The sequence below is a fragment of the Nyctereutes procyonoides genome, unplaced genomic scaffold (assembly GCF_905146905.1).
Source record: "Nyctereutes procyonoides isolate TBG_1078 unplaced genomic scaffold, NYPRO_anot_genome, whole genome shotgun sequence".
In the NCBI taxonomy this organism is placed as follows: domain Eukaryota; kingdom Metazoa; phylum Chordata; class Mammalia; order Carnivora; family Canidae; genus Nyctereutes; species Nyctereutes procyonoides.
This window is the reverse complement of record NW_026575135.1, coordinates 3,045,714-3,066,944: the sequence shown is the minus strand read 5'-3', so window position 1 is coordinate 3,066,944 and position 21,231 is coordinate 3,045,714.

Here is a 21,231-nt window from a genome sequence, read left to right as displayed (position 1 = left end):
CAGCACTAGAAAAAAAAAAAAACTTTTTAAATCAACAGCACTGCAATTGGTGTCCTTGGTGCAAGCTCAGCTATTTGTCAATAGCGTCTATAAAGTAAGAGCTGAAGACTAAAGACGTCTTCCTGTTCTAGGATTAGTACCCATTGCCTCTAACGAACCTTCCTCAGAAACCACCCCATGTACCGCAGTGGACTTCTGTGAATGCAGTGCAGTCTCCTGGGAAAGTCAGGGTGGATGCGCTCTGAAGAAGGAGCTTTTTGGGACGGCAGGGAATGATCTAATAATAAAGGTACACTATGAATCCAAATGTGCTAAGCCTTTTAGTCACATTATCACATTTAATTACCACAATCAACCTCTGATTAGATTTTGTCTTGCTTTACAAATGAAGGAACCTAGGCTCAGGAGATGGTGAGACCAGTGCAGGTTCACTCAGGAATTAAGCAGAGATTCAACTATATACCAAGGGGGTGCCAAGTATGCTCTCTCCCTAATGCTACCTCTGGACTATCCCACTGAAAGTAGCAGAATAGGAACACAGATAGCCTTATTTTCCTACTAAAAGTAAGATTACACTGGTACAGTTCCCCAGCCACCTGTTCATCTCTTTTTTTTTCATTTTTTACACTTTCTTTTTTTATTTAAATTCCACTTAGTTAACATACAGTGTAATATTGGTTTCAGGTGTACAATTTAGTGATTCAACACTTACATGCAACACCCAGAGCTCATCACAGACATACTCCTTAATCTCCAGCCCCTATTTCACCCATCCCTCCAGCCACCTTCCCTCTAGTAACCATCAGCTTATTTTCTATATTTAAAGGTCAGCTTCTTGATTTTCCTCTCTTTCTCACTTTTTTCCCCTATGATCCTTTGTTTTGTCTCTTAAACTTCACATATGAGTGAAATCACATTGTATTTGTCTCTCTCTGCCTGACTTATTTCACTTAGCATAATACTCTTTTTTTCCATTCGTATCTTGCAAATGGAAAGATTTCATTCTTTTTGATGGCTGAGTAATATTCCATTGTACATATATATGCCACATCCTTGGCATATACTTGGCTCTTTCCATAATTTGGATATAGTAGATAATGTGACTATAAATATTGTTCATCTCTTGTCTGTCAGCCTCACTGTCCTCAATTTTCTGCACGCAGCTGAAATTAAACTGCAGCCCCGTCCAGAGGACCACATGCATGTTTCTTCTCCGGACTCAAAGTTTGTTTCTGCCAAATGGCATCAAAGAGATGCCTTATCTCTATCACAGGCTCAGCTAATAGGGGCTTGCCCTCTCCTTTTCCAGAACATATGCCCACTGATGGCTCCTGGACTTTTTAAAGTTACATATTTTTATAGAAGTTTTAGGGAAGCTGTGGGGAATGTATAAATATCGTTAAATCTAAAAATAAGAGTTTGTTGATAGTGGAATTGAAGGCACTTATAGTGTGTTGGAAAACAGAAATGGTCCAGGAATGAACTGTATCCAGGCCCAAATACTGGAACATTTTTAAACTCAATTTGACTCATCTATAAACGAAGATAAAATTCTCTTGTGGGATTGCAGAGGTGCTCAAATATGATAAATAGAAAGCACCCAGTATAATGCTAATGGGCGTTTAATGTGTGTAAATTGACAAATGTTAGGAAAAAGTCAAACATATCAATCTATTTATTTATTTTTAATTTAAATTCAATTAGCCAACTTATAGTACATCACTAGTTTCAGAAGTAGTTTTCAATAATTCGTCAGTTGCGTTCAACACCCAGTGCTCATCACACCACAGGCCAATTTAAACATTTTTGCTTTATGTGCTTCCTTTCCCCCAATCTATAGCCTAAATCTCATCTTTAAATGACCAAATCCCAAGAATTATTTGCAGTAGAGAAGCACTCATGCTAGGGTCCCATGCACAGGGAACTCAATCACAGAGCTAGAGAGATGAGTTATAATGCCAAGGTTTTCTAAGGAAATAATCAGAAATGTACACTTGTCTGATCATCACAGTATTTATTGGTATCAAAATATCATTAAAACTGGCACTCTAACAGCAGAGAACTATAAATTAAATTGTGAAATACATAATTAAATCTTATACAGTCAGTGAAAAGCATCATATATAGAATGTTTGACAAACTTGTCTGATCACTGGAGTCTCCAAGGGTGATTAATAAGAGCACAGGCCAGACCCTAGACTTACAGAATCAAAATCCCCATGAGGAGAGAACGGATATACGTATTTGTATCCAGCTGCCAGGTGATTTTTTATGATGGGGCACATATATGAAATTCTTCTATAGAAAATGTATTTTTCATGCCAAGAGAAAAAATGTCATCATATAATATGCACTACTCTTTAACATTTTTATTTATTTTTATTTTTTATTCTCTTTGACATTTTTACAAAAAATAATAATTAAAAAGAAATGAGCCCTTTCTGTCTGTGCAGATTATTTAGCAGAGTAAAGAGCACGGTATTTAGTTTCAAAAGACCTGGTTAAAATGAAACCTGCTATGCCTCAGTGTCCTCATCTTTAAAATGGGGAAAATAAGAGTACATATCTTATGTGTCATTGTGAGGACAATATAATATGTATAGGTTATTTGATATAGTTAATATTATTTATATTATTTTATATGATATAACTTAGTATTATTATAAGTACAGTTACTGTTATTAGGGTTACTCCGCTTTCAACCATGAGGAAGTAAGGTGGTCTGGAGTTACTCTCTCAGAACCACATGCTAGACAAACACAGGCAATAACTATCTGCAGAAACGGGGAAGCTGCCCGCCGAGGTGCAGCGCACCCACCTCCCCGGGGGCTATCACCTGTGGTCTCCGTCCAGGGCACAACCTTCTAAATTGTCTCCCTGCCTCCCTTCTCAACCTCTGCTATCAACTTCCTCTGCCAGACTGACTTTCCAAAGTGACTTCACTGTTTTGTCAATGGTTCTCCATTGCAACCCCCCGCCCCAACAAAATTTGGCCTTTTCAGGAAACAACTTCAGTCTCCATGCCACCCGGCATGTGGATCTCCCTTTCTGCTTGTGACCGCATGAGAATCGGAACTGTACCTTTGTCTCTGCTGTCTTTCTAAAATTACCTTTAGCCAACGACTGACTGAATGTTTGCATGTCTTTCCTACCTTCCCGTCTATAGCGACTTTGCCCCCATCCCAATCCTATAGCAAGATTTGAAGATTATGCTTGTGTTCCATCCAGGCTCCTACTATTAGATTTGGGTCCCGGAAGTATCATTAAATGCTGCCACCACTGAGGCTCCTCTGGGTTTTAATTTCCCTGGGTGAAGTACTGCTTCCTGACTCAATGGCAAAGTAATCTTCTCACATCATCTCTTACCAACGTCCTGGAGAAAAATACCCCTGCTAACTCTCACCTGCCCAGTGAGCTTCTAGGTTTTGTCCTTGGAATCCAACCCCCTCATTTCTTTACAGCTAATTGACCAAGATATTATGATTGGCATGCACCTAACCCAATGGGTGACGAAGTCTGTCCTATCATCTCTTCAAACAACACTGGACCTCTAGGGGGTCGGCCTGAGAATGTGTGAATAATGCTAATTCCACAAAGCTTCATCTTTAACTACAGAGGAGAGAGCTCCCATTCTCTCATCAATGAGGGAGCACCAAGCCAGACTCTGCAAGCAGAAACAGATGCATTAACAAAAGGGTTATAGTCCCAAATGGAGGGTGGTAACACGTCAGCAGTAAAAAGACAACCAGAATTATGACAGACTCTGACAGAAGCCAAAGAGTCACTGATAAGCCATGAGGACAACATGCGACTAGTCCTAAGAGGTTTGGGCAAGCCCCCGAGAGATTGTCAGGCTCCAAAATGTTCTGAAGGTGGTGATTGACCAAAGTCAAGGCCAGAATTCATAAGGCTTGGAGACACAGAGCTAACTCGAAGGAATAAGAGAGAGCAGCAGGTGCAAGAGTTCATGCAAAGACCGAGGTGAACTGACAGGCACCGATAGGCAAAGAGAGCGAGATGGGCCCCAGAGGCAGGAGCCCTGCTTAAATCTTCAGCGTCTCTCCCTTTCCCTTTAGGTGAAACCAACCACTATGCCACGACCTTCAGAATCTGCTTCAGAATCAGCCTCCTCTGGTTTCTGTCCTACCGATACCTATGCAGAGAGTACTCTGAGCTCTTCCAGGCCAAGACCTTAGAACATTTTGCTGCTTTGCTGGAACACTCTTCTGCTCCTCTTGTCCTTCAGTGAATCCCCACTCATCTGTTAGAACTCAACTTATAAGTCACTTTGTTCTGAAAGCCTTACCTGACCCCTCCAGGCCGTGCCTGGTGCCTTTCATCACCTCCATGTTCCACCCCCACACTGTGGGAAAGGCAGTGGGAAACAGTGACAGGTGCTGCGAAACGGTGCCAGCAACACCTCTCTGGGGGAGAAGTAAGGGTAAGGGGTCACAGGAGTTCAAGGGCAGTTACAGGTAGGGAGAATCTAGGAGGAACCATGTGAGAATGGAAGAGCCTTGGAGTAGGGATTGGAGAAACCAACACAAGGAGAAGGGAACCAACCAGAGAGGACACATGGAGAAAAGCGTGGGGGGGTACCATCAAAGACATGTCCCAGGGAGAGTATAGCAGGTCACGTCTGCCATCGACAAGGAAGATGGGCTCTTCTGGGAGTGTGTGTGTGCGTGGGTGTAAAGGGTGGTGAAGGGTCTCTGGATTTATAGAGCAAGCACCTATGCCCTTCCTTCAGAATTCCCAATCCCCTCCACCCCATCTTGTTTCTTCAGCTTGGTAGAAGCTCCTTTCTGCATCCTGGAGTGAGCTTTGGTGGACCGTCGGGGACTGACCCCAGAGCACCAAGCCTGCTTGGTACTTACTGCTTGAAATCCTAGACAGGAGGAAGTGTCTTTGTAGATTAGCCATTAACTTAGCTTGGGTCATGGGTTTATCTTTGAAGCAGTCACAGTGACCAGGATGACAGGAGCGAGGATGTCTCCAACTGACCTGGCATGCACCACAGTGCCCCTTCCGAGCTTTGATGGTAGGGGGTGGTGGGGGGGCATGTTTGGCTTCCACTTCCAAGTAACATGTCCAACATTACACAACAGGCCTTCCCACAAATCTGGCACCACTGTTTTTTTGTGCCTTTTGGATGCCTCTAGGCTCACAAAGGTCCATGTGAAAATTCAGAACTCAAAATTTAAGTCAGAAAGAGCCTTGGGCAGCTCTGAGAAAGACCTGAGTAGGTGTAAACCAATAACTAATAAAAGTTCTCCTTCCTGTGCCATCTCCGGCGCTAATAAACAGTCTCTTTTGGTCTGTCCATCCCTTCAGGGTCTGGGTGAGTTTGATTTTTATTAACTTTGTTTTTCTTCCATAATTCTCCTCCCATTCAGAGCCAGGAAAATTACAGGCAAGTAGCCAAGTGTCAAGACAGCCTTAGGGAGAACTGCTGATTGAAGGGACTTTTGTGGGTCTCACAGCTGGACTTGGCCACCTGGAACTGTGGGGTGACCTTGGGCAAGTGACTTAATCTGTCTGGGCTTCCCTGCTCCCTGCTTTTGAAGAAGAACTAATCCGTTTGTGCATGTAGAGTTGGGACGAGAGGAATCTTCGATGGCAGGAAGTCTGGTTGCGTGCCAGATGGATGATTTGCGCGCTCTTAAATGACTGTTTTTTTCACCTGCACTCACCCACTGCCCCGATTCCCCCCTGCTCCCGCTGACCTCGAAAATGAGCTGCTGGTTTGGTTTGTGAAAAATTTAGTGAAATAAACTCTGGACCTATAGGTGGGTGGGGGTGGGGGGAGGAGGGTAGGAGAAAATAGATGAAAATAGAAAGACGGAAATAAAATAACGTCTTCGGGAAATATAGAATCTTCCCTTCTGGCTTCAGGTTCAACCCTGGCACCAACCAGAGAGTTAGTTTACTTCTTTATCGTCCAGGACCGCTATGAAGATGTTACTGTGATGGAGTTACCTGCCCTGTTCATTCTCTGCTTATCGGGCCAAACCGACAGAGATAAGGCCGGCACGAGGGAGTCTAAGGAACCTTCTTGGATATTGTACTACTTGAATAATTTATCCCCAGATTACTGGAAACAGCTCGGGTTTAAAATTTAAAAAGTTTGTGGCTGCCACCTAAAAAGTAATTATGAGCTAATTCATTCCACAGACACTTACCAAGGAATCAGATGAAGTCATCTCCTCTCTTCACAAATGCACACGTCGTACTGAGCACACTCCTCTAGTCCATGGGAACACAGAAGCGAGCAGAGCAGAGACCGTGTCCTCCCTCGTGGTGCTTGGATCCCAGGAGAAGGACTTTAGTGTAAACACTGAACGGATAAATAGGCAGGATAATTTCAGGGCATGGGAAGTGATCTGCAGAAAATAAAAGAGGTGGGAAGCGACCGGAACTGGAGCTGATTTGGACATGGTGGTCCGCTGGCACCCTCCCAGGGACAAGGTGTCTGAATGGAGAACGAACACCTAAGGCACACGCACGGAGTGGGGGGAGTAGAACCAAAAACTCCTAAGTGATGTCACCTTCCCGTCAGTCTCTGTCATTACACAGATATTCTCTTCCTGCCTATCCATCTCTCCAGAGCCTTGGGTGAATTAGATTTTTATTAACTTTTGATTTCATAGCTAGCCTTGCATTCAGAGCTGGATCAGCACCTACTGGGTTTTGTGAAAGTTTTGGGCCCAGCTTTCCAGGTAGGGGGAGAAGCAAAGGCCTAATAAGATGGGAAGAAGTTTACTCCGGGGAATAGTGACGCTTAGTATATGAGGGTAAGAGTGACAGTGAAAGAGCCTGGAAGTCTTCGCGCAGGGCCTGGTGCTTGATGCTCCAGTGGGGAGTCTGGGTCTTATTTTAAGTTTGAAATCTTTTGCACAGGAGAGTAGGACAAGCTGACTTACCAGCAGATGGGCTAGTCTGTAGACGTTGACCGCGAGATGACAAGGGTGGGAGCCTCTCGCCTTACAAAGTCATGGTCTCACAGGAGAGAGAAACATCCGAACAGAGGACTATGCTTCAGGGGGAGGATTCAAAAGATGTTGAATGCATCTTCTGGAACACAGACATGGGGTGCACAATCCTGTATATTTACTGATGACTAGACACTGTAAGGAGTGAAAACTTGAGGGAAACACCTGGGTAGCGTAGACCCGACGTGAGGTGAGTGGCACAGAGGTGGCCATGATTAATTCCGCCTGGGGATGAACAACAGAGTCCTAGTAGAGGTGACCTCCTGATGTCCCCACTTCATCCTAAATAAGGAATGGAAGTTTGCTAATAAGATGGGAAGGAATGGGACTTTCGGAGATGTACAATGCTAACCAAGACCCAAAGACATGGAAATTCAGAAAATTAAGGACAAGGAGACACAAAGGCTCTTTCTAGAGGGTTCAATGAGTAGGAGTATGGCTGGAGGGGATTCTGGAAGACTAAGTTGAGGTTGCTTTGCTAATAGGCCTATATTCGCCCTTCTAATCATTCTGGACCTTACCCGAAGGCACCAGGTTGCTGTTGAAGATTTGTGAACTGAAGAGTAGCAGGGTGCTACTATATTTTTCAAGGATCACCCCGCTGGCTCCGGGGAGGCTAGATTTCGGGGGATGATAATAGAGAAGGGGAGATCCGTTAGAACACTAAAGCCATAGCTCAAAAGAGAGGTAAGGAGACCATGAACTAGGCCCTAGCAATGGAAACCGGCGGAAGAGAGAGAAAGCAGAAAATGTCCAGTCCAAACACTGTAGGTCAATAGCCAGTGACATAGTTACTTGCCAGTGAGTAAGAGCAGTGACAAGACAGCTGTTTTCCGGCCGGAATGGTCTCCGCTCCTGGCCAGTTTCCAGTTTTTTTTTGGTATATGATGCCTGAATGTGACCGTTTCTCACATGGTAGAGAAATCATCGTCTCAAACCAGGAGCATGCTTCAATATCAAAGTGCCCGACCCGCTTTCAGTAATAGCCGATCTTTTTTTCAAGGATTGGACTCTCTCTCTCCACGTACCGAATGGCCCCTGAGGTCAGCGCTCTACGGGAACATCACCTATTTATTTGTACATGGTTTTATGGTTTGTAAAATGCTTTTAGGACCATATCCTCAACCATCACAAGAGTCTGGCAAGGTAAGGAGAGGGAGAACCACTACGCTCGCCTCAGACAATGAAACTAAAGCCCCAAGAGAATCAGATATTTGAATCCAGTTATACAACCGCTTCATAGTAGGGCTTCCAATTCAGTGTTCCAGCCCAAGCCCAGATTACCCACTCCACCCTACAGACTTGAACATTAACTGGTTGAGGGTGGACTTGACCCCTCGTGGCAGTCGATGCACACATTCATACTTCCTCCTGCCCTGCTCCTGACAGACCTCACACACCCAACTCAACGCTCTTTCCTACAACCTTGGACTTTGCCTGAATTGTGCCAACATGGCGCTCCTGGCAGCCACTGACAACTGATTGGGATTGGGATTAAAATAAATCCTATCTCCCATCCTGAATCACGTAACCTGTAAAGTCCATCCCAGTTTTAAGTTCTGTGATTTTATATTTAATGGCGATGATTCTAGGAACTCGATTTGATCCAACTAAAATTCGTTGGAAGCCTGTCCTGTCCTAGGCACCCTCTATCCGTCGTATGAGTCAAACACGTTTTGGAGTTTTGTGCTCACAGCCTGGTGGAGGTGATAGGCAGAGACGTGAGTAACTGAGGTCTAGTTTCGACGCGTAACAAAATGTCGCAGAAGAACGGAAGAGGCAAGAGTTAACGTTTGCTGGGAATGAAGATGGTTCTAGGTAAAGATAAATCTGGAATTCCTGAGGATAACGTGGCATCTGGGCAGCGCTTCAAGTAGAGGAAGTAAAGGAGACATTTTCAGCGCTGACAACCGTTTAAGAAAAGGCATCAAGGCATAGAGAGTGTTGGGTGCTGTAGGCTGGAAACGTTCTCTGAGTGTGACCTTTTGTTCTGGATCCCATAGTGACTGCATAGACGCTAGATACAAATGCAATCCATGTACTGACTGAATAATCTTTAAAAATCCCAAAGCAAAAAAGGAGATGCTGTTCATCCTTACGAAGCTTGCCATTCAAAGGGCAGGTGAAGATGTTTTGAGTATCAGAAAATTCTGATCTTAGCTACAACTTTGAGAAGTCATCCTCCCAAGACCTCAGGTTCGAAAGGTTGGAAGTGCCCACTCTGATTAATCTGGAGCGGCGCCGAGGAGATGCTTCAAGACACAAATGGCTTGGGGATCCCTGGGTGGCTCAGCGGTTGAGCATCTGCCCTCGGCTCAGGGCGTGACCCCGGGGTCCTGGGATCGAGTCTCCCATTGGGCTCCCTGCACGGAGCCTGCTTCTCCCTCTGCCTGTCTCTCTCTTTCTCTGTCTCTCATGAATAAATAAATAAATGTATTTTAAAAAAAGAGACACAAATGGCTTGATGGATTAGCCGGGGCCGCTGCTGGTGGGTGCTGGGAGCGTGGCAGCACCAGGGCTGGGTGTCTGTTCTACCCAAACGAGTTCATCTCCGCATCCCTGGGAACTCGATGGTCCCAGAATTCCCACCACGGCCTCCGTCCTGTAGCTTAACCCCGGAAGACAGCAGGGTGACGAAGTGAGGTAATTTATTCCACTTCAATAGGAAGAGAAGCACGTCCCATATTGGCAAGAGGGAAAGAAAACTCCTGGCTACTGTCTTTTATTTCGAGATCATCTTGAAAAATCCGTGTCTCAGCATCCTCAGTTCCTGGCTATCAGCCACAGTCAAATCAGTTCCTTCTGGTCCATTACAAATTAAATAATCATAAGTGTATTCATCACGGAAACCTACACAGAAGGGATGCATGAGCCAGCAATTAGGGTTACGCTTCCAGCCTCTCACTCACCAACTCCAAGGGCCTCATGGCGACTATTTCACTCGAGACCGAGAGTATCCAAGCTCCTGGCTCTGTGCTTCCAGGGTAATGATTCTTCCAGTGGTTACTCTGGGAGCAGTTGCCTGCCTAGCCTGTCCCTGGCTCACACTGGCACGTCCGATGATGCCCGTGGGAGGACGAGTGCCAACAGGCCGCTGTCCCCAATGACCTAGCACAGAGACCGTTTCCGGCCACAGCGAGGCGTTGGCAGAGGCCTCCTGAGCACAACACGCACTTCCCTGCTTTCCGGGCACCTGTGAAATGAAGAGGTTGGGCTGGACCATGTCCAGCACCGTGTGAGACGGACTGGGGCGCACCCTACAGTTCTGCTTGGGCTTCGGTCACAGGGCAGGGTGATCCGTCAGGGGATACCCTTTGGCTTACGGAGCCTGACAGGTTCTGAAGTCAGGTCCGGAGTCCGGCTAATGCTGCAGGCAGGTGTCCAGGGCCTCCTGGGCTGTCTTCACCACCTCCCAAAGGCCGCCCTCGGCTTTCCTCTGGAGCCTGGTCCCTCGGGAGGGTCATACAACTCGCCCTCTAAGAGGTGTCCCCTGAAGACACCCCCACAGCCTCCACTGCCCGTGCCCCCTGCTGTTGACCCGCAGCGTTTGCAGCACGCTTGTGTCAGGACTGAGGGAATTGAACATGAGTCCTGCCTGGGGCCAGCGGTGTTGCCCACGCACCTTGGTTCCATGGCCATTTTGCTGTTGTGTGTTGCAGTTTGCTTTGCCTCCATCTAGGATTTTCTTCTGGATACGGACCGAGTGGCTGGGGGGCGCAGGGCAGCTCTGTGCCTTGGGAGCTGGGGACATCAAAGCTGTGGCGCATCTCTTCTGTCTCCGGACGCTCACGATTCCGCTGGTTGCGCACAGGTGTGTTTAAACCCACCTCGTCCCCTGTCTAAACAGGAGCTCCGTGATTAGGTTGGTGGAGCCCTCTCCACGCAGTTGGGAGAAGGAAGGCTGCGACAGAGGGACCTGCCCAGGGCCCGCAGCTTCTGCAGGTTCTGCTGCCCGCCGGTCCCGTAGGCCCCAGCTCGGCTGCGCAGGGAAGAGCAAGGGGTCAGCAGGTAAGCAGGGGAGGCAGCGGAGCCATCAGCGAGGCCTGTGTTTGCAGTATTTTCTCCCTCCTTCAATATGCACCTTTCCTACTATTCGCAAAGTGTGGAAAAAAAACAAAAAAACAAAACTATGGTTAGTTAGCTCCACCTGCCACCTGCCAGTTAGCTCCCTGGTAGAGGACAAGACGGGGGCACACCTAATTTCAGGACGGTTTCCCATTTTGGTAAACGTGCAACTACAATCAGTGGCACACGTCTGAAGGTTGGGGAGCTGGGCCGCTCTGGGGAGGCCCTGAGTGCAGCCAGGGGGTGGGGGGCCCTGAGCGGGCCGGGGGTTGGGTTGGGGTGGGGTGGGGTGGGGGGTGGGGGCCCTGAGCGGGGTTGGAGGGGGAGGCCCTGAACGGGGTCGGGGGGCAGGTGCTGAGCAGGGCCTGGGATGGGGGTGGGGGTGGGTAGGGTGGCGGGGGTTTGGGGGTGCTGAGTGGGGCGGGGGGTGGCAGGGCCCTGAGCTGGCCGGGGGTGGGTAGCGGGTGCTGAGTGGGGCAGGGGCCAGGGTGGGGAGGTCCCTGAGCAGCCGGGGGTGGGGGGCACCCTGAGTGGGCCCGGGGTTGGGGGGCCCTGAGCGGGGCGGGGAGGGGGGCAGGGGAGGCGCTGAGCAGGGACACAGGGACGCGGGTGGGGGTGTGGGGGTGTGGGGGGCGTGCCCTGAGCGGGGCCGGGGGTGGGTAGCGGGTGCAGAGCCCGGTGGGGGCCAGGGTGGGGGGTGTTCTGAGCGGCCAGGGGTAGGGGGACCTTGAGCAGGCTGGGGCGTGGGGGGGGGTTGATGAGCGGGGGGGGGAGTTGGGGTGGGGTGGGGAGTGGGGAGGCCCTGAGTGGGGTTGGGGGGGAGGCCCTGAACAGGGCCAGGGGGGCAAGTGCTGAGTGAGGCCAGGGTGTGTGGGGAGAGGCCCTGGGCGGGGCCGGGGGGGGGGGGGCGGGCGGGTGCTCAGCGGGGCCTGGGGTGGAGGTGGGGGTGGGGAGGGTGGCGGGGGTTTGGGGGTGCTGAGCGGGGCCGGGGGTGGGTAGCGGGTGTTGAGCGAGCGGGGCCGGGGCCAGGGTGTGTGGGGGGAGGCCCTGAGCGGGGCCGGGGGGGGGGGGGGGGGGGGGCGGGGGGAGGCTGAGCGGCCGGGGTGGGGGTGGGGGTGTTGGTGAGCGGGGCCGGGGGTGGGGTCCCTGAGTGGGCGGGGTGCAGGGGTGCGCGGGGCGGGCGGCGCGGGGGCGGGTGCAGGGGCGGCGGCGGGCGGGCGGGTGCAGGGGCGGCGGCGGGCGGGCGGGCGGGTGCAGGGGCGGCGGCGGGCGCACGGTGGCGGTGCAGGGCCGCACAAGCGCGGGCGCGCCGAGCCGAGCAGAGCCGCAGGGGCGGGCTCCGGGCTCCGGGCTCCGGGCTCGGGGCTCCGGGCTGGGGGGGCGGGGGCAGGCGCTCCGCACAGGGGCTCCCCTCCCACAGCCGGGGCGCGAGGGCAGCCCCGGGAGGTGCCCGGGCTTAAAGCCGAGGACGTGCGGCGCCCCCGCGCCCCGAGGCCTCCCCCGCGCGGAGAGGAGCCGAGGAGCCGGGACCCCCCCCCGCCCCCTCCCCGGAGAGGGGGGGGGAGGAGGAGGAGGAGGAGGAGGCCGAGCCCGGGACCCAGGGCCGGGAGGGTGCGGGTGCGCAGGTGCCGCGGCGGCGGGGCGGCTGGGGGGGGGGGGGCAGGACGGGCCCGGGGGGCGGGGGCTGGGACGTGATTTGAGTCGCGTCTCAGGCAGAGCAAGTTGCAACTTAGACTTTTTTGACCCCTGCCCTTCTCTGACCCCGCAGTTTTCAGCCTCCCGCCCTACTGGGTGCGCCTGTCCTGCTCTCTCCGCCTTGATGGCCGCACACCGCACCCTTCAGCTTCCTTCATCCTTAGTCCCCCCTCTGCTGTCACCCTCACACGGAAACGTGGTGGGGACCCGCCCTCCCTCCTCCCAGAAGAGCAAGGAGGGCAGTGGGAGGACCCTTGCCGGGGGAAGAGCTGCAGGGGAGGGGCGGCAGGAGCAGCTCAGCCCCAAGTCCAGGAGGCTGTGCTGGGGGCGGGGGTGGGGGGGGGTGGGCTCCAGTTCCAGGACAAGGAGGAGATGGGGATCAGGGATGGGGAGGAGGAGATGGGGAGGAGGAGATGAGGAGGAGGAGATGAGGATCAGGGATGGGGAGGAGGAGATGGGGATCAGGGATGGGGAGGAGGAGATGGGGAGGAGGAGATGAGGAGGAGGAGATGAGGATCAGGGATGGGGAGGAGGAGATGGGGATCAGGGATGGGGAGGAGGAGATGGGGAGGAGGTGATGGGGATCAGGGATGGGGAGGAGGTGATGGGGATCAGGGATGGGGAGGAGGAGATGGGGAGGAGGAGATGAGGAGGAGGAGATGAGGATCAGGGATGGAAAGGAGGAGATGGGGATTAGGGATGGGGATTAGGGATGGGGAGGAGGAGATGGGGAGGAGGAGATGGGGATCAAGGATGGGGAGGAGGAGATGGGGAGGAGGAGATGAGGAGGAGGAGATGAGGATCAGGGATGGGGAGGAGGAGATGGGGATCAGGGATGGGGAGGAGGAGATGGGGAGGAGGTGATGGGGATCAGGGATGGGGAGGAGGTGATGGGGATCAGGGATGGGGAGGAGGAGATGGGGAGGAGGAGATGAGGAGGAGGAGATGAGGATCAGGGATGGAAAGGAGGAGATGGGGATTAGGGATGGGGATTAGGGATGGGGAGGAGGAGATGGGGAGGAGGAGATGGGGATCAAGGATGGGGAGGAGGAGATGGGGAGGAGGAGATGAGGAGGAGGAGATGAGGATCAGGGATGGGGAGGAGGAGATGGGGATCAGGGATGGGGAGGAGGAGATGGGGATCAGGGATGGGGAGGAGGTGATGGGGATCAGGGATGGGGAGGAGGAGATGGGGAGGAGGAGATGAGGAGGAGGAGATGAGGATCAGGGATGGAAAGGAGGAGATGGGGATTAGGGATGGGGATTAGGGATGGGGAGGAGGAGATGGGGAGGAGGAGATGGGGATCAAGGATGGGGAGGAGGAGATGGGGAGGAGGAGATGGGGATCAAGGATGGGGAGGAGGAGATGGGGAGGAGATGGGGATCAAGGATGGGGAGGAGGAGATGGGGAGGAGATGGGGATCAGGGATGGGGAGGAGGAGATGGGGAGGAGGAGATGGGCTCAGAGATAGGGAGATGCCTAGGAGAAGGCAGTGGGGACGGCTGATGAGATGGAGCCTTTGTGTATGTGGAAATTGTTGCTCTTCTTTAAAAAGCCAGAACCTCTCAATCAATTTCCAGAAATTGTTTATTTCTAAACATTGCCAGTCAAATCCCCCATTCCTTTTTTGCTCTTAGAGTTTGAATGAAATTGATTTGTGTTTTTAATTTTAAAGAATAAGTGTCCCTCTGGCTTGGAAATTCTGGGCCTGGGTTTTCTCTGCCCCCCTTCGCCCTCACTCCCTCTCTTCTCCCCCACCCTCACGTCTACCAGGGTTGGTCCCAAGGGTGGGGAGACAAGGTATTTGTTTTAATTTGTTCTTTCTCTACTAACGATGATTCAACATAAGAAACCATTTTTTTTCCCAGAAGTTGATATTCATAAAGACCATTTTCAAAGAGACACATGTGAAAGAGGTTGCGTGGGCAGGATTCAAGAGAGAATGTAGTGTGTGTGTGTGTGTGTGTGTTTACATTATTATTTACTAACCTTTTATTCAAGGACTGTGGTGGAAGATTGACAAAACAACTCTTATCCCATAATCAATTATAGCTGGGAGACAATAAATAGCTATTCGATGCTGCTTTCCCGTTCTGGGGAACAAGGATGTATTGACTGTCGTCCTTAAAGCTGAGGCCTACCCACAGACCCTAGGTGGGCAGTCGTAATTGGCATTTTTAATCCAATAATCTCTTTGAGCTCGGCGCAAATACAGATACCAGCCATAATGAGGAAAACAATAATTTGCTCTCGTGTTAAGGGAGTTTCTAGAACAATCGCACATGCGTGGTGCAACTGAGCTCTTTGTGGCCCTGTCGAGGAGATGTGATCCCCCTTATACGGAGGACGCAGAGAGCCTGCTCTTGAACCCGTACTCCTGCCCCTGCGTGCAGAGCCAGGGGCGGCCTCAGGGACTCCCTTCCCACCGACATGAGGACCGCAGCTTGGGAGATGCAACGCCTTCCACTAGGGAGGAGTTAAAATAGATAGAAAGCGCCTGGGACTCGACAGCAAGCAGATCAGGAGTTGGGAAGGTGTTTTTTTTTTTTTTTTTTTTTTAATTATCGTTAAGAACATTTAACATGAGATCTACCCTCTTAACACATTTTACGCGTACAAGGCGGTATGGTTGTCTACAGGCTCAGTGCTGTAGAGCCGAGCTCTAGAACGTACTCATCTTAGATAACGGAAACTTTATACCCTTGGCGTGGCAGCTCCCCATTTCCCCCAGCCCCTGGAAACCACCTTGCTATTCTCAGCGGCCATGCGCCTGACCATTTAGATGCCTCGCGTAATTAGACCCCCGCAGTATTTGTTCTGTGACTGGCCTGTTTCACCTAGCACAATCTCTTCAAGGTTCATGCATGTCGTGGAATGCTGAAGAATGTCCTTCTCTTGTAAGGCCTCAAAAAATTAAAAATAGAACAACCGGATGATCCAGTCATCCCACTTCGGGTTATTTATCCAAAATAATTGAAATCAGGATCTCAAAGAGTTATCTGTACTTCTACCTTCATTGTAAGCATTATCACAAGAGCCAGGATGTGGAAATAAATTAAATGTCCATTGACAGATGAATGGATAAAGAAAATGTGGTCTACACGTAGAATAGAGTGGGACTCATCCTTAAAACATAGAGAGAATTCCTTCTGAAGCACGCCTTCTTCCATGTTCTGACTTCACCATATTAAATCAGAGGCCTTGAACGGATTAATTGACTTTTCCGAATCTTTTTTTTTTAATTTTTTTTCTATTTATTTATGATAGTCACAGAGAGAGAGAGAGAGAGGCGCAGAGACATAGGCAGAGGGAGAAGCAGGCTCCATGCACCGGGGGCCCGACGTGGGATTCGATCCCGGGTCTCCAGGATCGCGCCCTGGGCCAAAGGCAGGCGCCAAACCGCTGCGCCACCCAGGGATCCCCACTTTTCCGAATCTTATTTCTTTATCTATAAAATGGGCATAATGGTGTCTGTCTCTTAAGAATTTTCCATAAAATTGCACATGTAAAGTGGTTAGTATTCCTTTGAAGCATGTCATTGTTATTATGCCAGCTAGGACCCGCGTGGACCATCAACTTCTAGGTCCCCTTGAAGCCATCGTCAAAGACGAGTGAGAGATGGCATATTTATCTATTACTCTATAACCAGTCGCCCCAAAACACAGCAGCTTGAAATGACAATAACTCACACAGTTTCTGTGGGTCAGAATTTCAGAAGAGGCTTACTGAGGTGGTTCTGGCTCAGGGTCTCTTGGAAGTTTACAGTCAAGGTGTTGGCCTGGGCTGCTCTTATCTAGAGGCTCGGTTGAGACTGGATGGCCTGATTCCAGCCAGGATGGCTCAACCAGCAGACTGCAGGTGATCGTTGCAGGAGCCTCGGTCCTAGCCACGTGGAGTTCTCCGCAGAACTCCTGCACCTCGGGATCCCCGGGTGGCTCAGCGGTTTAATGCCTGCCTTCGGCCCGGGGCATGATCCTGGAGACCCGGGATCAAGTCCCACGTCGGGCTCCCTGCATGGAGCCTGCTTCTCCCTCTGCCTGTGTCTCTGCCTCTCTTTCTGTCTCTGTGTCTCTCATGAATAAATAATAAATAAATAAAAAGAACTTCTGCACCTCTTCACAGTTCGGTGGCTGTCCCCACCTAGCGAGTGATCCACTGATACACAAGAGCAAAGCAGAGGCTGCAATGTCATTTGTGACTAGCCTAGGAGCCAATACTTCGGTATTTCTATAAAATGATTTTCTACCATCATGAATTCTATTTGGAAGCAGGTGTCACGGAGGCCCCATGGCTGCTGGATAGACTCTTCGGAGGCCATATTGACAACTGGCTGCCATAAAGGTCCTTCCTACAGGCTCAGGACTCGTAGTACCAGGTATTATTTTGGGAAGGCCTCAGCCTTTGTAGTTAGGTGGTCATGACGGGACGGCTGTTGGCAAACATCCCCTCAGACACCAGAAGGTCACCTTCAGGAAGCAGTGCATGGGCTAGAGGTAGTAGAAGAGCTGTTAAGCTGGCAAGGAAACTTCACAGCCCAGGCCAGTGAGGCCCAGAGAGTTGAAATGACCTGCTGGCCCCCCAGTTTCTAATCTGGCTTCCTTCTGCACCTTATCCTGGGAACCTGGACATTCTAATCCCTGCACAAAACAGGAACGTAGCTCCAACTGCTCAAGGCCATGCTGCCCTGCCTCAGCTGACCCTATGAAACACTGGGCGCTTGTTGAGTTTCAACATTTCAGGCTGCCTCGGGGGGAGATTTTGATTTGAGAAGCTTGGGAGGGAGGCTGGGAATCTGTTTTGAACAATCATCCCAGGTGACTCCTACTACCAAGCTTGGAAGGACCCAAGGCACTTCAGTTAAGAACTGGTGGTGGTAGGAGGTCCGATCCCGCTCCCTGTCACACCACACGTTGCAGTAGAATTGCTTGCATCCCTGGCTCTTCGGACCCACGGCCTTTGCTAGCCTCACGCGTCCTCTGGTTCCTAATGGCTCTGCTCTTGTCTTGGGTGTGTGCATTGCTGGGCTCCTCATGCTGCTCCCCTGCACTGCTCGCACCAAATTAACAACCCACGAAAACACACATAGAACGTTTGTGTGTTTTGTCTCTTTGGACAGGCAGGGGGTTCCCTGGGTGTTTGGAGATAATTTTTTTGGTTAAATTATATATATATATATATTTTTTTTTTCCTTTCATGTTTAAAAAAATAAATTGGCTTCTCTACAGTTGCTTCCTCTCTCTCTCTCCTCATTTCCTGCTGTGGAGACAAATCTCTCCCCCCCCCCTTTTTTTTTGTTCTTTTAAGTCCCCAACACATACTTAATCAGTCTGCTTATAAACCAACATTTTCAGCCCAGATATTACATAGAGGAGAGCAGTGAGTAGGGGGGAAGGGTCCTTTGTTTAACCACAGAGTATTTCCCTGGATTTCTGCGGTTCAGGAATGACCTTTCGGATGTTAAAATGAGCACATCCATTCTGCGGAAAAATTGTAAAGTTTGGCTCTTGCCACCATGTCTGTGCTCTTATAGTCATCGGGCCCCTCCTGTATGTTTTTGTTTTGCTTTGTTTTGGGTAAACAGATAAAACTAACGTGGATTCAACCCTCATCTGATCTATTAGGGGAAAAGGAAGAGGGGCTTTTTCAGTGCAAGGTAAGATGTGAGCAGTCTTAGGAGAAATGAACAAAAATGTAAGCTCCAAGGAGAGGAGAACATTCCAAGGGACAAGCACAAAAAGCACGGAGCATAGAAGTTAAGGGCATGAGATTCTAGGGTCATATCTTAGGGTTCAAATCCCAGCTCTGCCTTGTACTAGCCGTTTGATTTGGGCCAAGTCCGTTAACCTCCCACAGTCCTTTCATCTGTGGAACGGGGATAATACTTGTGCTCCTCTTAGGTTTAGTATGAGAATTCAGGGAGTTCATGCAAATAAAGCAACTCCTCAGTATCTAGTCTGTAACATGGACTAAAAAATTGTCAACTCTTCTTGGGCTGAGCCTAGAAGGATGGGTGAGATTCGGGTGTGTATAGGTGGAGGTGGCCAGGGAGATCATTCTAGATTAAGGCAATAATAGGCTAAAAACCAAATTTAGGGGGAATTGTAGGACATTTATGGGATGAGGAGAATTGCCTTTAGCGGAAGCAAAGGGGGAGTGAGGAATAGAGGAAGATCGGCTGGAAGGATGTGCTGAGACCACGTCTCCCTCTTCTTGATGACTCGCTTATTGCTTCACTGATGACACTAATGGATTAACATCTCAGAGGCTGAGTTCTGGTGGGGAGTGGATGGTGGTCAGTGCAATCATTGTAACTTCTCTTTTGGGAAGAAACAGTTATACTAAGATCGTGATGACTTACATTCTTCTCCTTCACTTTGCTAAGTAGTTCATCTCAACAACGTTTCTGGTAAAATGCCCTCCGGCTTGACAACAAAAACACTCCACAGCTGCAAGACATCATACTTTAACCCCAGCAGCTTTGTGACAGCCTTTTGAGAGATTTTACCAAAGATTTAAATTTGGTAAGGTGCTTTCCTTGCTTGAAGGCCATCTAATTCTTCCTTTCCCTCCTCTTTTAGTTACCAAGAAACAATCTCTTTGTTATGGCACAGCTCATACACAGAGACCGTTTATCAAGTCTTTTCCCCAAATTGGGTACAGTTCATTTCATGCAAATGGCCACTGATCTTGACCCACAGAGGCAAAGTTTTTCAAAAGCCCCTTTGCCGACTCGGGCCTGAAAACTTTAGGAATTTCCTTTTGAGGTGCAAGGCATGGAAGTTTGAAGAGAGAGCCAATGCCTGAGAACAACTTTTACCAAGATACATTCCATCTAGGAAAAGACAGAGAAGCAATGCCTGGTAGGATGGAGGGATCAAACAAACCGGAAAAACAATTAAATCTGGTAAAGATGTTTTAGGGTGGGGGGATGCCTGGGTGGCTCAGCGGTTTAGTGCCTTCCTGGCCCAGGGCTTGATCCTGGAGTCCCAGGGTCGAGTCCCACATCAGGCTCCCTGCATGGGGCCTGCTTCTCCCTCTGTCTGTGTCTCTGCCTCTTTCTCTGTCTCTCATGAATAAATAAATAAAATCTTAAAAAAAAAAAAAGATGTTTTAGGGTGGATTGCGGTGGTATAAAAATATTAAAACTGTACTCCCTCTTCACAGTCTTAAAAAAAGACTTAAAGTCTTAAAAAAGAAAAGAGTCAAGCAATGTTGGGTGTGATTGAATAACTGAAGACACAGCAGGACCCAAGGGCTGGCCTTGCATGGGTGAGAGGGCACATCTACATCTGGTATCAAAGGTACTGGCTTCTTTTATACAAACAACAGCCCTAGGAGTGGGTGTCAGTTCTCCCCTGTATGAGATGAGGAAATTCGGGATTGGAGGTTTAAAGGGACTTGATTGGAATCACATAGCTGACAAATCACAGAGTCGGGGCTCTGTCTCTGGACTTGCGGGATGGTTCAGTCTGTGCCCTTAAAGTCCGCACAACTCTTATCTCCTGATACAGGGGCCTCACACCTTCTGTCTTTGTATCCTCTGAGCTGAGTACAGAGCCTGGCACAGAGCAGATTTTTCAGTGCTCGTTTATCGAGTGAATGTTTCAAGGACTCCCTTGCTCGCGTGTATGGCGGATAGGTGGGTTGGTTAAATGGGGAAGACAGGTACTCAATTGGCAGTAACTCTGGTTGGTGGCGATCGATGCTCAAGAGAAAATGTGATTCTGAGTAAGTGGTACTTCTTCAAGGTGTTGGCAGTAGCTTTCACATGCAACTGGAAGGGGCCATGGCCCTGGGGTCCAACCGCTTGCTTTTAACGCTCTTTAGGAGACAAAGTGTGCATATGGTGTCGGTTGCCAGACTCTCTCGTGTCCTGGCCCAGAGTACAGTAAGTCATGGCTGTACCTTCCAAGTAGCAGGCTATCCTCATAAGCTGTGCACCTAATTAAACTCCGATAATCTGTATAAATTAGCATTTGCTAGTGATAAATATCACACACTGAGCCTCAAATAATACATTAGACTTAATTGAATAAATGCATATATTATGGCCTTCTAATGCATATTTGCCATAATGAGTTATCTTTCATGCACAAACAAACAGCAATTCTGATTAATCAGGTGGGGGTAATTGTGCTATTAAAACTTCAGGTTCCCTGAGAAAGGTCTCAGTGTTGGTCAGGTGACAGGAAAAAAAAAATTTCCCTTGACTATTTGGATAAATTCCCTATCTTTTGGAATCTCCCTATCTTTGAACCCTCAGGCTTTTGCACTGATGTCAAGGTCTATACTACCTTCCCACTCCTGAAATTTGGATTTGAGCTTCAAATCTGCTGTTCCCTAACTGTGATCTTGGACAAGTCACTTGAATTCCTTATGCCCAGTTGTCCCCATTGTACAGAGGGGAATAACAACACTCCTCTTACTGATTTGGGAGAATTAGAAGTGTTGTAAAGCATCTAACCGAGTTCTTTTTTT